The 12,674-nt window shown below is 40.4% G+C and overlaps 1 pseudogene; it reads left to right on the forward strand.

Moving 5' to 3' along the window:
• Window positions 1-11,845, forward strand: part of LOC107137575 — a 35,715-nt pseudogene extending 23,870 nt beyond the window's left edge.
• The last annotated feature ends 829 nt before the right edge of the window (window positions 11,846-12,674 follow it).

The raw sequence follows: 12,674 nt of genomic DNA on the forward strand, positions 1-12,674 counted from the left end.
AGAAGGGACTAATACCTGTATAAAAATAAATTAGCCATGCACAGTGTTGCCCACCCGTAATCCTAGAGGCTTGTGAGGCTTGAAGCAGGAGGATAGCAAGTTCAAAGCCAGCCTTAGCAAGTTATCAAGGTCCTAAAGCAACTCAATGAGACCGTGTCTCTAAATAAAATACAAAAAAGGGCTGTGGATGTGGTTCACTGGTTAAGCTCTACTTGGTTCAATAAAACAAACAAACAAACAAACAAACAAATAATAATAATAAGAAGAAATAAAGAGTTAAAAAACAAAATTGTATTTGAACCTGAAGATGGCCTAACTACTGGACAAGCTATTTGGGCCATGGGTGGGAAAGATGCCTCCTGCCCTGTCTGGACACCCACTGCAATTACTCTGTCCTCCTTCACTCCAGCCTTTGAAGTGCAATTGCCTGTCCCCACCCCCACTTTCCTGGGTTTCCCTCACCTTTGCCCTCTTGGACAGAGGCTGAAGCAAGGTGTGTCTACCTCTGCTCACTGTCCACAATTAGACACTGACCAGGAGCACTGGAAGGCAATGAGGCCTCAGACCCTCATCCCTCCACATCCCCCATTTGCTCTCATCAGCCCTTCCATAAGAAAACTTAGGATAAGCTGAGGGATTCTGACGTAAGTCCTTGCTTGCCAGAATCTAATACTCCTACCAAGTGTACAGATGAGAAAAACTATGACAGGGAAAGGTGTTCCACTGTCTTCTCAACGTTTAAAAAACTACCCAAGATTCTGGAATTCTGTCACGGGCCAGAAAAGACAGAATGGAGGAAGCCATCTGTCGAGTCCCTCATGACTAAAACATTCAGGGTCACTTCAGGTGAACTGAGCTGCGCAAAATAATCACACAAGAGACAGAGGTACAGTTTTCTTTGGGTCCTGTGATGGCTCTTCTGACCTTAAGGTGGGGGGGGGGAGAGAGAGAGAGAGAGAGACAGAGAGAGAGAACGTGCTGAACCCTTTTATTGAGAAGAAGCCATTCAAATGAGGCAAGGGGTCAGGTTTCAGGGGGTTGAGTCCAGCTTTGTGATGTCTGCTGTCAGCAGGCCACACCCAAAGGTAGAGCAAGAGAAGGGGACACACAAAAGGCCTTTCCATGGAACATTCTATCCCAAACAGGGTAAAGGGATAGTATTACAAAGGAATAGGTGAGTGTAGCTCAACCCCATGGGTGACTTGCCTACTGAAGGCACACCCTCAACTTCCTGAACCGGGACAATGCCCAAGTCACTACAAAATGTAGCCATCCATCAGAGCCTCACTTCAGGATGGAAGGCGTGGGTCATTCAGAGTGGCTTCCCACAGCCATCTGTGCCTATGGCAGCAGAAAGAGATGAACTTGGAGGCAATGGGAATTATGCCCTCTGAAATGTTTGCATTAAAATTGTTTATATTACTCAGAAGCAGATGAATATTTTCAATAAATGATAGCTAAAATCTTTTAAAACTTTACATGTCTATCCTGGACTGATCTTTAATTCTATGAGGGGAAACAGAGTGAAGTTGGCCCTATGTCCTTGTGTTTGCCCTCAGTGCCATGGGGTTGCTGCTATCCGTGCTATGGAATTGAGTTCTCTTTACTTCCTAGAGGCACCAAACCTAGGAAAGGCCACCCGAGGACTCCTTTAGCTCCTCTGTTGAGTTTCCAAAGAAAATTAAGATGTAATTAAGTAAAGACTTAATGGGCTGCAAGGAAGGAAAGGAAATGATGTCAGCATGGGAAGGGAAACTTGAGCCAAATTTGGAGGGTGGTTTGTAGACCTAAGTTTATGATGGTTGCAGAAATGGTGGGGAGAAGACTGGAAGGGTAAGTTGCAGGTAGATGTGTGCTTGGTCTCAGATGCCAGGTGTTATGGTTTTGATATGAGATATTCCCCAAACTCCTACGTTAATGCAGGAATGTTCAAAGGTAAATGATTGGGTTATGAGAGCTATGACCTAATCAGTTCATCCTAGTTAAAATGGACTAACTGGATGATAACTATAGACAGACTGAGGTGTGGCTGGAGGAGGTGGGTCACTGGGGGCATGCCCCGGAAGGGTTCATCTTTCCTGCAGCCGCTTCCCCTTTCTCTCTGCTTCCTGGCTGCTTTGAGAGGAGTAGTATTGTCCAACCACACCCTTCTGCCATGAGGTTCCATCTCGCCTTGGGCCCAGAGCAAAGGAGTTGGCAATCTGTGGACTGAACTTCTGAAACTGTAAGCCAAGATAACTTTTCCTCCTGTCAGTTGTTCTTGTCAGATATTTTGGTCATAGCTACAAAAAGCTGACTACATACCACGCTCATTCTCCAAAGCTGTCCTTATTTCACCCTCTTATCCTTGTTTTTAAAAGGCCAGTACATTGACTCAGAGGGGGTTAAATGTGAGAAGCTTGTTGTTGAGGCAGGAAAATTGCTTGAGCCTGTGTCTGGGGTCAGCCTGGGTAACAGTCTCTTAAAGAGACCCTGTCTCTTAAAGAATAAAAAATAAATGGCATGGTAAAAAGAACTAGTTTAGTTTGCTTTCTTCTTTTATAGGATTCTGTGATGAGAATCCACAAATCTTGGAAAGCCTTCTAAAATCATAGTATCAATTCTTGAACCACAATACTGGGAAAAAAGGAATTTATTCCCGGGGCTGTGGTTGTGGTTCAACATTAGAGTGCTTGCCTAGTGCATGCAAGGCTGTGGGTTCAATCCTCAGCACCACATATAAATAAATAAATAGAATAAAGATATTGTGTTCAACGAAAACTAAAAAATAAATATCAAAAAAGGAACTTATTTCCTTAGAAGTGAGATCTCTATTTGCAGGATGAGATGGGCAAGGAATGGTATGAGGGTTCATCAGGTGAACTCAACAGTGGATGAGACTAGAGGTTAACTTCACTTGAAGACATAAAAGCCATAAGAATATTCAAGAGGGTGACAGGTGGGTTGTGTGGCAGCTGTCCTTATATGCAATTTGTTTAATTTACAGAATAATTTCATAAAAGACTTATTATTTAATATAATTTACTATATACTAGAAAAATAAGTCTAAAACATATTTCTTGTATCCCTTCTGTTTATCTGGTTTTGGACCAGAAATATTATTTAATGGCTGCTGATAATAAACTATTCATCTGAGTCTAAAATTCATCTCAGAAATTTCTAAGCCATATATATGATCTTTTTTTTTAAATTTTTTATTGTTGGTTGTTCAAAACATTACATAGTTCTTGATATATCATATTTCACACTTTGATTCAAGTGGGTTATGAGCTCCCATTTTTACCCCATATACTGATTGCAGAATCACATCAGTTACACATCCATTGATTTACATATTGCCATACTAGTGTCTGTTGTGTTCTGCTGCCTTTCCTATCCTCTACTATCCCCCCTCCCCTCCCCTCCCATCTTCTCTCTCTGCCCCCTCTACTGTNATGGATTTCCAGTTTTCCCAGCACCATTTGTTGAAGATGCTATCCTTCCTCCATTGCATGCTTTTAGCCCCTTTATCAAATATAAGATAGTTGTAGTTTTGTGGATTGGTTTCTGTGTCCTCTATTCTGTACCATTGGTCCACCCGCCTGTTTTGGTACCAGTACCATGCTGTTTTTGTTACTATTGCTCTGTAGTATAGTTTGAAGCCTGGTATCGCTATACCGCCTGATTCACACTTCCTGCTTAGCATTGTTTTTGCTATTCTGGGTCGTTTATTTTTCCGTATGAATTTCATGATTGCTTTCTCTATTTCTACAAGAAATGCCGTTGGGATTTTGATTGGCATTGCATTAAACCTATAGAGAACTTTTGGTAATATCGCCATTTTGATGATGTTAGTTCTGCCTATCCATGAACAGGGTATATTTTTCCATCTTCTAAGATCTTCTATTTCTCTCTTTAGGGTTCTGTAGTTTTCATTGTATAAGTCTTTCACCTCTTTTGTCAGGTTGATTCCCAAGTATTTTATTTTTTTTGAAGATATTGTGAATGGAGTGGTTGTCCTCATTTCCATTTCAGAGGATTTGTCGCTGATATACAGGAATGCCTTTGATTTATGCGTGTTGATTTTATATCCTGCCACTTTGCTGAATTCATTTATTAGCTCTAATAGTTTCTTTGTAGACCCTTTTGGGTCTGCTAGGTATAGAATCATGTCATCTGCAAATAGTGATAATTTAAGTTCTTCTTTTCCTATTTTTATGCCTTTAATTTCTTTCGTCTAATTGCTCTGGCCAGTGTTTCGAGAACTATGTTGAACAGAAGTGGTGAGAGAGGGCATCCCTGTCTTGTTCCACATATATGATCTTGATGTTACACATGATTCTGTTGGGATAAAAAAAATGGCTTGATTTTACAAATGAAAAAGAAAACAGAAAAAAAAAATCTAAAAAGAACAAATTGATTCAACTGCTCTTCCTGAGGAAAAAGTCAATCAAGTAGACAACCCATTAGCTAACCTAACCAAGAACAAAAAGCAAAAGACATAAATATACAAGAAATGACAAGGGACATAACTATTGAAACAGAAGAAAAAATTAAAATTTTCAGTCATTACTTTTCATAAGTCTGGACAAACATATCTGAAAACCTACATTGAATAAATAATTTCCTAGAAAAAGTTTACCAAAATTGGCCCCAGAAAACAGAAAATTGAAACAAAGAATTAGCCCTCAAGAAGTTCCAAGGATTCACTGGAATATCTACCAAATCTTTGAAGCTACTTAAAGTGTTCCAGAACCTAGAAAAGAAAACTCCCACATTATTTTTAAACAGCCACATGAGGGCTGGGGTAAAGCTCAGTAGTAGAGCACATGTTTAGCATAAGCAAGGTTCTGGGTTCAATTCTCAGCTCAAACAAAAACAAAAACAAACCAAAAAGAAGAAACACTGATTCCCCTCCATTGAAAACAAACAAAAATCTCATGCATTTTAAAGAAAGTAAGAGGCGGGGGGAAACACCATAATACCCCCTTTTGCTTTCCACAGTTTTAGTTACTCAGTCAACTGTGATGTGAAAATATTAAGCAGGAAATTCCAGGAATAAGAAATCACTAAGTTTGGGGCTGGGATTGTGACTCAGCGGTAGAGTGCTCGTCTAGCACGGGCGGGACCCGGGTTTGATCCTCAGCACCACATAAAAATAAAGGCATTGTGTTGTGTCCATCTACACCTAAAAAATAAATATTAAAAAAAGGAATCACTAAGTTTAAAATTATGTACCATTCAGAGTAGCATGATGAAATCTGTCAATGTCCTATTCCGTCCTCATGTGTACATGAATGCCCCTTTGTCCAGCATCCATGCTGTATACACTGCCAGCTCATTAGTCACTTAGTAGCTGTCTTGATTATCAGACACTGGCCTGGCATCCCAGTGCTTATGTTCAAGCAAACCTTACACAGTAGCTCAATGCTACATCACAGTGCCTATATCACTCACCTCATTTTCTCTCACATCATCACAAAAAAAAAAGGGTGAATACAGTACAATAAAAAAGTTTTGAGAGAGAACATTCACATAATTTTTATTTCAATATATTATTGTAATTGTCTTATTTTTTAATTGTTGTTGTTAATCTCTTACTATGCCTACTTGATAAATTAGACTTTATCTTAGGTGGGTGTGTATGTACAGGGAAAAAATACAGTGTACATATATTGTTGGGTGCTACATGGTACCAGGCATCCAATGGAGGTCTTGGAATGGATCCTGATGGGTAAGAGAGGACTACTGTAGTTTTTAATATGTATTCACATATTCACCATTTCAGATGTCCTCCATTATTTCCTGAAGATACATGTTTTCATCTGGTTCTTGTGGGAAAGGAAGTAGAAAGGAGAGAGTAAGTGACCCTTATGCCAGAAACTGAAGTTTTTGAGATATTCCAGGCATGGCTTCATTTGTTTCTCATTGAATGGAAAACTGATGGTCACCCCAGTTGCAAGGGATTTGGGAGATTGCAATCTTTTTATCTGGGTACTTTTCTTACACTGATGAATTCAGGATTCTAGCAATGGAGAAGAAAAGAATAGCTGGGTGCTCCATATACCTGTAATCCAAGTGTCTCAGGGGGCTGGGGCAGGAGGATCACAAGTTCAAAGCTAGCCTCAGCAATTTAGTGAGGCCTTGTCTCAAAATAAAAAATAAAAGCTGAGGATGTGTCTCAGTGGTTAAGCACTGTTAGGTTCCAACCCCAGAGAAGAGGAAGAAGAAGGAGAATGAGGAGAAGAGAAGGAATCATTGGATAGAAAGAAAGCTGTGACAGCCTAGTTTATTCTTTTGGCCTTCCATCTGTACATGCATGGAACTCTCTGAGAAAGATAGTTCAGAAGTCTCATCTAGACACTATATCCATCTCAGAACCCAGAGTCTCCAGACACTATATCCATCTCAAAAACTAGAATCTCTAGTTGATGCATCATTTTCTTCATTGAATCCTGATGTCAATCCTCATAGTCTATAATCTATAAACTAAAAGGCAAGTTATCTTCCCCCAACATGTCTCAGACAAGAGTGGAGAAAGAACTTCTATGGGAAAGGGAAGGAAGGGAGAAATCCTTGTTTAAAGCACTTCAAATCTCTAGCAAATATCAAGTCTACAGCAAGTGTCAGATTCTGCTAGACATGAGTGACCTATGCTCCCTTGCAGACAGGGATTAATTTCCTTACTCAGCCAACCTACTCTGTATGAGGAACTCTGTTTCCTCTTGTACTCAGTGTCCTGAGTCTTATCTTGTTTGGTTCATCATTCTCTTTAGCCATATCTGAGGTAAACTTGGGAGAGGATACCCCTTCTGATGTGTGAAAAATTAACAGCTTTTGCTAGCTAGGTTTTAAAATTTTTACTTTTGGTAATATGATTCCCTCAAAAGTATTATAGACTCCTAGTATATTTGCCTCTGGTTGCTTCTGTGTGTGAATAATCATAGCCAAAAAGCCTACACAGTTATAGTCTTTTAAGCCTGAACATCCTCCTCTATTTCCTATTGGTCTCTGTGCTCTGTCTATCCCTCTAACCTTTGACTTTATGTTTACTGACTTGAGATAATTTGAAAGAACAAACTCTAGTTGAAGATCACTTTGCAGAGCCCATTTCCTCTGTTGAGAAGTGAATTTTTAAAGGAACGTGATTAGGAAGGCCTGGGACGCCAGTCTTATCTTCTTTCAAGGTATAGCTTGACAGTGCAACCACCATTCATGTTTGGAGCACAGTAGCAATGGATCTCCAAACAATAAAACGCTCAAAGTAGATTTGCAGGGCATGGCAGAGAGTGCTGTCTTTAATGAAGTGGTATTTCATTCCCTTTCTCCTTCAGCCTGGATAATTCTGGTTCAATTGGTCTCTTTCAGGAATTAATTCAAAATGGAACAAAGTCATCAGCACATACCAACATTCTGCATTATTTCGGTCATTTCCCCTAATATTACAGACTTGGTTGACATGTGACGATTTCTCATAAAAATAGCAGATTGATCAAATATTTCACCTGCATATAAGGTTATCAGTATTCCAGTCCTGTAGTCTCTTTGCTCTCACTGCCCAAAGTCCCATCTCTACCACTCACATTTCAGGTGATATGACATAGAGCCCTCCACTTCAGTGTGCTAAGTTCTCTATTTGATGGGGTTGCATTTGGCGGCATTTAACAGAAATCCATCAAAGTGGCTTAACCAATTTCTTGGCTTTACTCTATTAAAAAATATATATATATATATTATAAGGAGTCTGGGACAGGCAGTCCGGGGCTGGAGCAGCAGTTGAAGGAATCAGGATCTTTTTACCTACTGCCATCCTCAGTGTGTGTCTTTTGGCTTCATGATGACAAATAATTCTCATTGTTTCAGGCATGGTGTCTGCTCTGCAGGCAGAAAGAAGGGATGAAGAAAAGCAGAATCTATGTGAAAGTTGATTCTGCCCCCCCTCTTTTTTTATAAATATTTATTTTTTAGTTGTAGATGGACACAATACCTTTACTTTATTTATTTTTATGTGGTGCTGAAGATCGAATCCAGGGCCTGCACATGCTAGGCGAGTGTTCCACCACTGAGCCACAACCCTAACCCATGAGCCAAAACCCCTGCCCAACCCCCCACTCTATTTTTATTTTTTATTTTGGGACAGGGTCTCTTTACGTTGCTCAGGTTCTCGCTAAGTTGCTGAGGCTGGCTTTGAACTCATAATCCTCCTGCCTCAGCCTCCAAGCTGCTGGGATCACAGGCATGCACCACTGCGCCTGGTGAGTCTATTCTCTTTTTAACATTTTTAAAATGGGTAGTCAATAGCTATTTCAGAAGCACTAGCTAGTAACTTTCACTTCCATCTTGTTGACCACAATGTCATCCTTAACTCCAGGGGAGTGTGGGGAGATGAATATTTTTGAACTATGAATAGAATGGGGTTTCTATAAGTAAGAAAAGAACAGATGTTGAATAGTCAACTAGGTTTGTCAGAAAATACAAACTGGTACACAGAAAAAAAATTTTTTTCTTTGGTACTGGAGATTGAACCCAGGGGCATTTTGCCACTGAGCTACATGGCCCATCTTTTTTTTTTTTTTTTTTTAAGATAGAGTTGCTGAGGGGTCTCACTAAGTTGTGGGGCTGGCCTTAAATTTGTGATCCTCTTGCTTCAGTCTCCTGAGTCACCAGGGTTATAAGCATGCATGGCTGTGCCCAGTCAAGAAAAGAAATTTCTTGACTTAAATCACTGAAAAGTCCAGAGATTGTGCCAGCTTGATCCAGGACTTACTGAAATCACCAGTAATCCTGGTTTTCTCTAGCCATCCACCCTATCTTACTCCATGATGTCAGAATAGTCTGAGACTGGGTCTCTGAATAGTTCACCAATAGCTTGCAGGGATTCATGCCCAATAAACAATACAGAGGATCAGGATCCCAGCATTTGTGGCTAACAAGCTGAACCCGTCACTGGCCTTAGAGGAGGGACTATGCTGACTGGATTCACCCATGTAGTGAGTTTCAAATTTAGAGCTAGGAAGAAATCATTCCAGGAGCTACATGGCTTGATCCCCAAAAGGAAAATATTGTCTGTTGAAAAGAGACCAGTGACCTCCTGATAGTGAGATGGAGAAAATGATGATAAGAAGACAACCAGCAAATGTTCTCTAGGATGGCTAAAGAAAGAGTCCATGAGACTGGAGATTAGTTACTGCTGGAAACACAGAAAATAGGACAGTCTCTGAGGTGACATTGGCAGTGTTCATCTGGGTATGCTGGGGAAGGGGGAGCCCTGGTCCAAGATCATATTCCTATCCAGTTGCAGTGGCAGGTTCATCTTTACCATGAGGGTCTTGGAAGCACATTCCTTATCTTTCTTGTCTTTTCTTCTGTGCTGGTGCTTGGCTCTCTATTGAATTCTGCTGATTATATTTGGTTTCCATTGCTGTTTTCCTAAAGGGATAGAGTGTCCTAAGCAGAGACTGTGATGCCTGGCAGCTGTGGTAGATAGCATGAATCAATACATCAGCATTCTGGTGTTGATGTTGATTTCTGATTCACTGCATATGCAAAAACTCTTTTCCAAGCCTGTGTGGCTGAGGACCATAGAAGTCCTGGTGTTTTCAAGATATCTGACAACTTGTGAGTCTGTGAGGAAACAGATGATGAATTTCTCTTGGAGACCCCCACATTGCCACATGCCCAACCCATCACCTATTTCTTGGGTATTAGTATGAGGCCTCAGAGAGATCAGCGTTTTATGCTGGAATCCCATTGTGTGTGTCATTCCTGGTTTTGGTAAGGCTGGGTTTCAGCTGGTGCAAAATTCCTTTTCATCTTAGCATCTCTTGCTTTGAGCTTCATGACATGACTTGCTGCCCTCTGGTCTTAGAGTAGAAGAGCCATGAGGCAAGCTTGAATCTTACTTTAACAGACATTTCAACCATAAAAGAGGATGTCCAAATGTTCATATGAAAATTTACTCATGCTCATTTGTCATAAGGAATATGTCACTGAAAACCAAACTGAGATGCTACTTAATAATCGTTGGAATTACTTTATCAGACTAATAATACCAAATGTTGGCAAGGATGTGGAGAAACTGAGACTCTTTTATAATTCTGGTGGGAGTGTAGTATAGCTACTGGGAAGTCTGTTTGGCAATCTAATACTGAACCTACATTGATACTATATCCCAGCAATTCCATTCCTAAGTACTAAATTTAACAACAGTAATGTGTACACATGCTCACCAAAAGACATGTGCAAAAATATTCATTATTCTTAGAAGCTTTAAATGGAAAATAACCCAAATATGCATGAACACTAGCATTAAAAATACACTGTGTTATATCCATATTGTGGTGTTCTAAAATGCAATGAAAGTGAAGGAATTGCTGTTATTCACAGCAACCCGAATGAACCTCGTTAACATAATTTCTAATGAAAGAAGCCAGACACAAAAGATTATATGTATAGGGTATTTAGAAGAAGTTTAAAAACAGACAAAACTAATTTATGGTGTTAGAAGTCAGGGTAATGTTTACCTTTGGGGGAAGAGTGGTTATGATTGGGAGCAGCAGGAGAGGGGCTTCAGAGGTGTTGTTAAGGTTTTTATTTTTAATGTGGGCAGTGATTATATACATGTGTTCACTCTGAAACTCCATCAAGTAGTGCTATTAGAATTTGTACACTTCCCATGGCTGGGCTTGCTCTTATGTCTATAGGTGGTCTGGCAGATAGCTAGCTTAGACTGGCTTAACAGGGGCAATTCAAGAGACGGAGCTCTGCAACATGTCTGACCTGTTCCCATGGTAATAGCAGAAGAGCAAAAAGGGAGTTCCAATGTTCAAGTCCATTTCAAGCCTCTGCTTCTGTCATATCGACTAATATTCCATTTGTCAAAGTTGGTTACATGGTAGAAGCTAGGCACGGTGCAGGCTGTTCCACTCTTAATGGGAGGGAAACTGCCAGGTTATGTGATAAAGGCCTCCGCTACAGGAAGGTGATGAATTGGGCCATCAACATAATCTACTACAATGTTAGAGAAAGAGAAGTGAATAGTGACAAGATAATGAACACATACAATAACTGAGATAAAGAAGCACTGGGTGCTTTAGGGGTACAGAAGAGGGAAAGCTCCATATTTTTGCTTATATGAAAAATTATTCATGGAGGCCCCACACCTGCTGTGGGCTGTGCTAAGCAACCGTGGGTCTGCGTACTAGGATGCCCATACCAGGCAGAGAAAATCCAGGGTCTATCAGACAAGCTGCTTCAATGATGGCCCGGGAATTTATACCAGCTGCAGAAGGAGCGGCAAGCCCAAACTCTTCTCTGGACTCCAGAGTGGGACAAACCTGCATATTTGCTTGTCAATGACAGTGATAACAACAGCAAGATGGGACACGTCCTCATCCCCTATGAGCAAACAGAGCTCTTTCTATTCCCATAGAGACACTCCTAGAGTCCGAGACTTGGGATGATGTGGACTTCCTAACAAGGCAGAAAAAACTGCAGGCTGAAGCCAAGATGGCCCTCATCTTGGCCAAGCCCATGGACAAAATGCAAGTGGAGGTGGAGAAACAGAACAGGAAGAAGTTTCCCATGGCTAATCTCCTGCCTCACCTGCCTCATAGCAGGGAGTGCTTGATAAAGAGGAACCTGAAGATCACCGGACCTTCGTGGCATGACCCTGGCCAGCTGCAGGTGATAAGTCAATGATCTCCACTCCCAGATCAAAAGCTCGAATGAAGAGTTGGTGCAGTTGCTCCTCAACCAAGACAAGCTGAATACAGAGTAAGATACCATGCTGGTGGACATCAAAGTCTTGACCAGACATGCTGAAAGTCAGCAGAAGCACATGGCAGAGAAGATGTCTGCAAAGTGAGGAACCATCAGCCAGAGCCCAGTGGAGTTGACTTTGCCTGTATGCTTTGAAGTGCTGTTGTTGAAAGTGGCTCAGAGGCAGACAAACTGCAGTGTCAGTCATGGATGATGCCTGAAGCTTCATGTTCAGTGATCTGCCTTTGCTTTTTAATTTATTTTTTTATGTGTGTACTTAATATTAGGTATTTTAACAAAATGTTGTTATAAAAATGTACTGTATTTATACCATCATAAACCATGGTTGATTGGAGGGTGGTTTTAACTTTATTTTTACTTATTTAGAGGTTTTTAAGTTGGAGCAATACTTTGCATTGACTACTTCATCCTTCACTATAAAGATCTGTAAATGACAGTGCTACACAAGTCAAAATATATGCCTGCCTCCTTGTGAAGTCGTAGTTTTCCCTAATATGTATCTGAATCAGTTTTCAACATTTTGTGAATGTTGACCACTTGAAGTTCATTTTCAGATGTGCTACGAACATTATGTTGGCTTCAGACAGTTTCTTGAAAGTTTTACATATAAATATGTAAAATAAAGTTAAAACTTTGTTTAAAAAATTATGCATGGAAAAACTCATGCATAGACCTGTCCCCTTCAGGACTGTGAATTTCTTGCATCTGCTTCATTTCCACATTTCTCACAGCTCTAAGCATAAGGCCTTGCATAGAACAAGCATTTGAACATTTGTAAAATAAAATTTCATCCATAAAAGTAGTCATCTCTTCTTTATCCATTTTTATTTCTGCTTCCAGGAGAAGAAAGAGACCCATGGATGTCGCAAGACATATCTTTGTATTTTACAATAATTTCCATTCTTAGAATAGAC

This window comes from Marmota marmota, unplaced genomic scaffold, assembly GCF_001458135.2.
Source record: "Marmota marmota marmota unplaced genomic scaffold, marMar, whole genome shotgun sequence".
Lineage (NCBI taxonomy): Eukaryota > Metazoa > Chordata > Mammalia > Rodentia > Sciuridae > Marmota > Marmota marmota.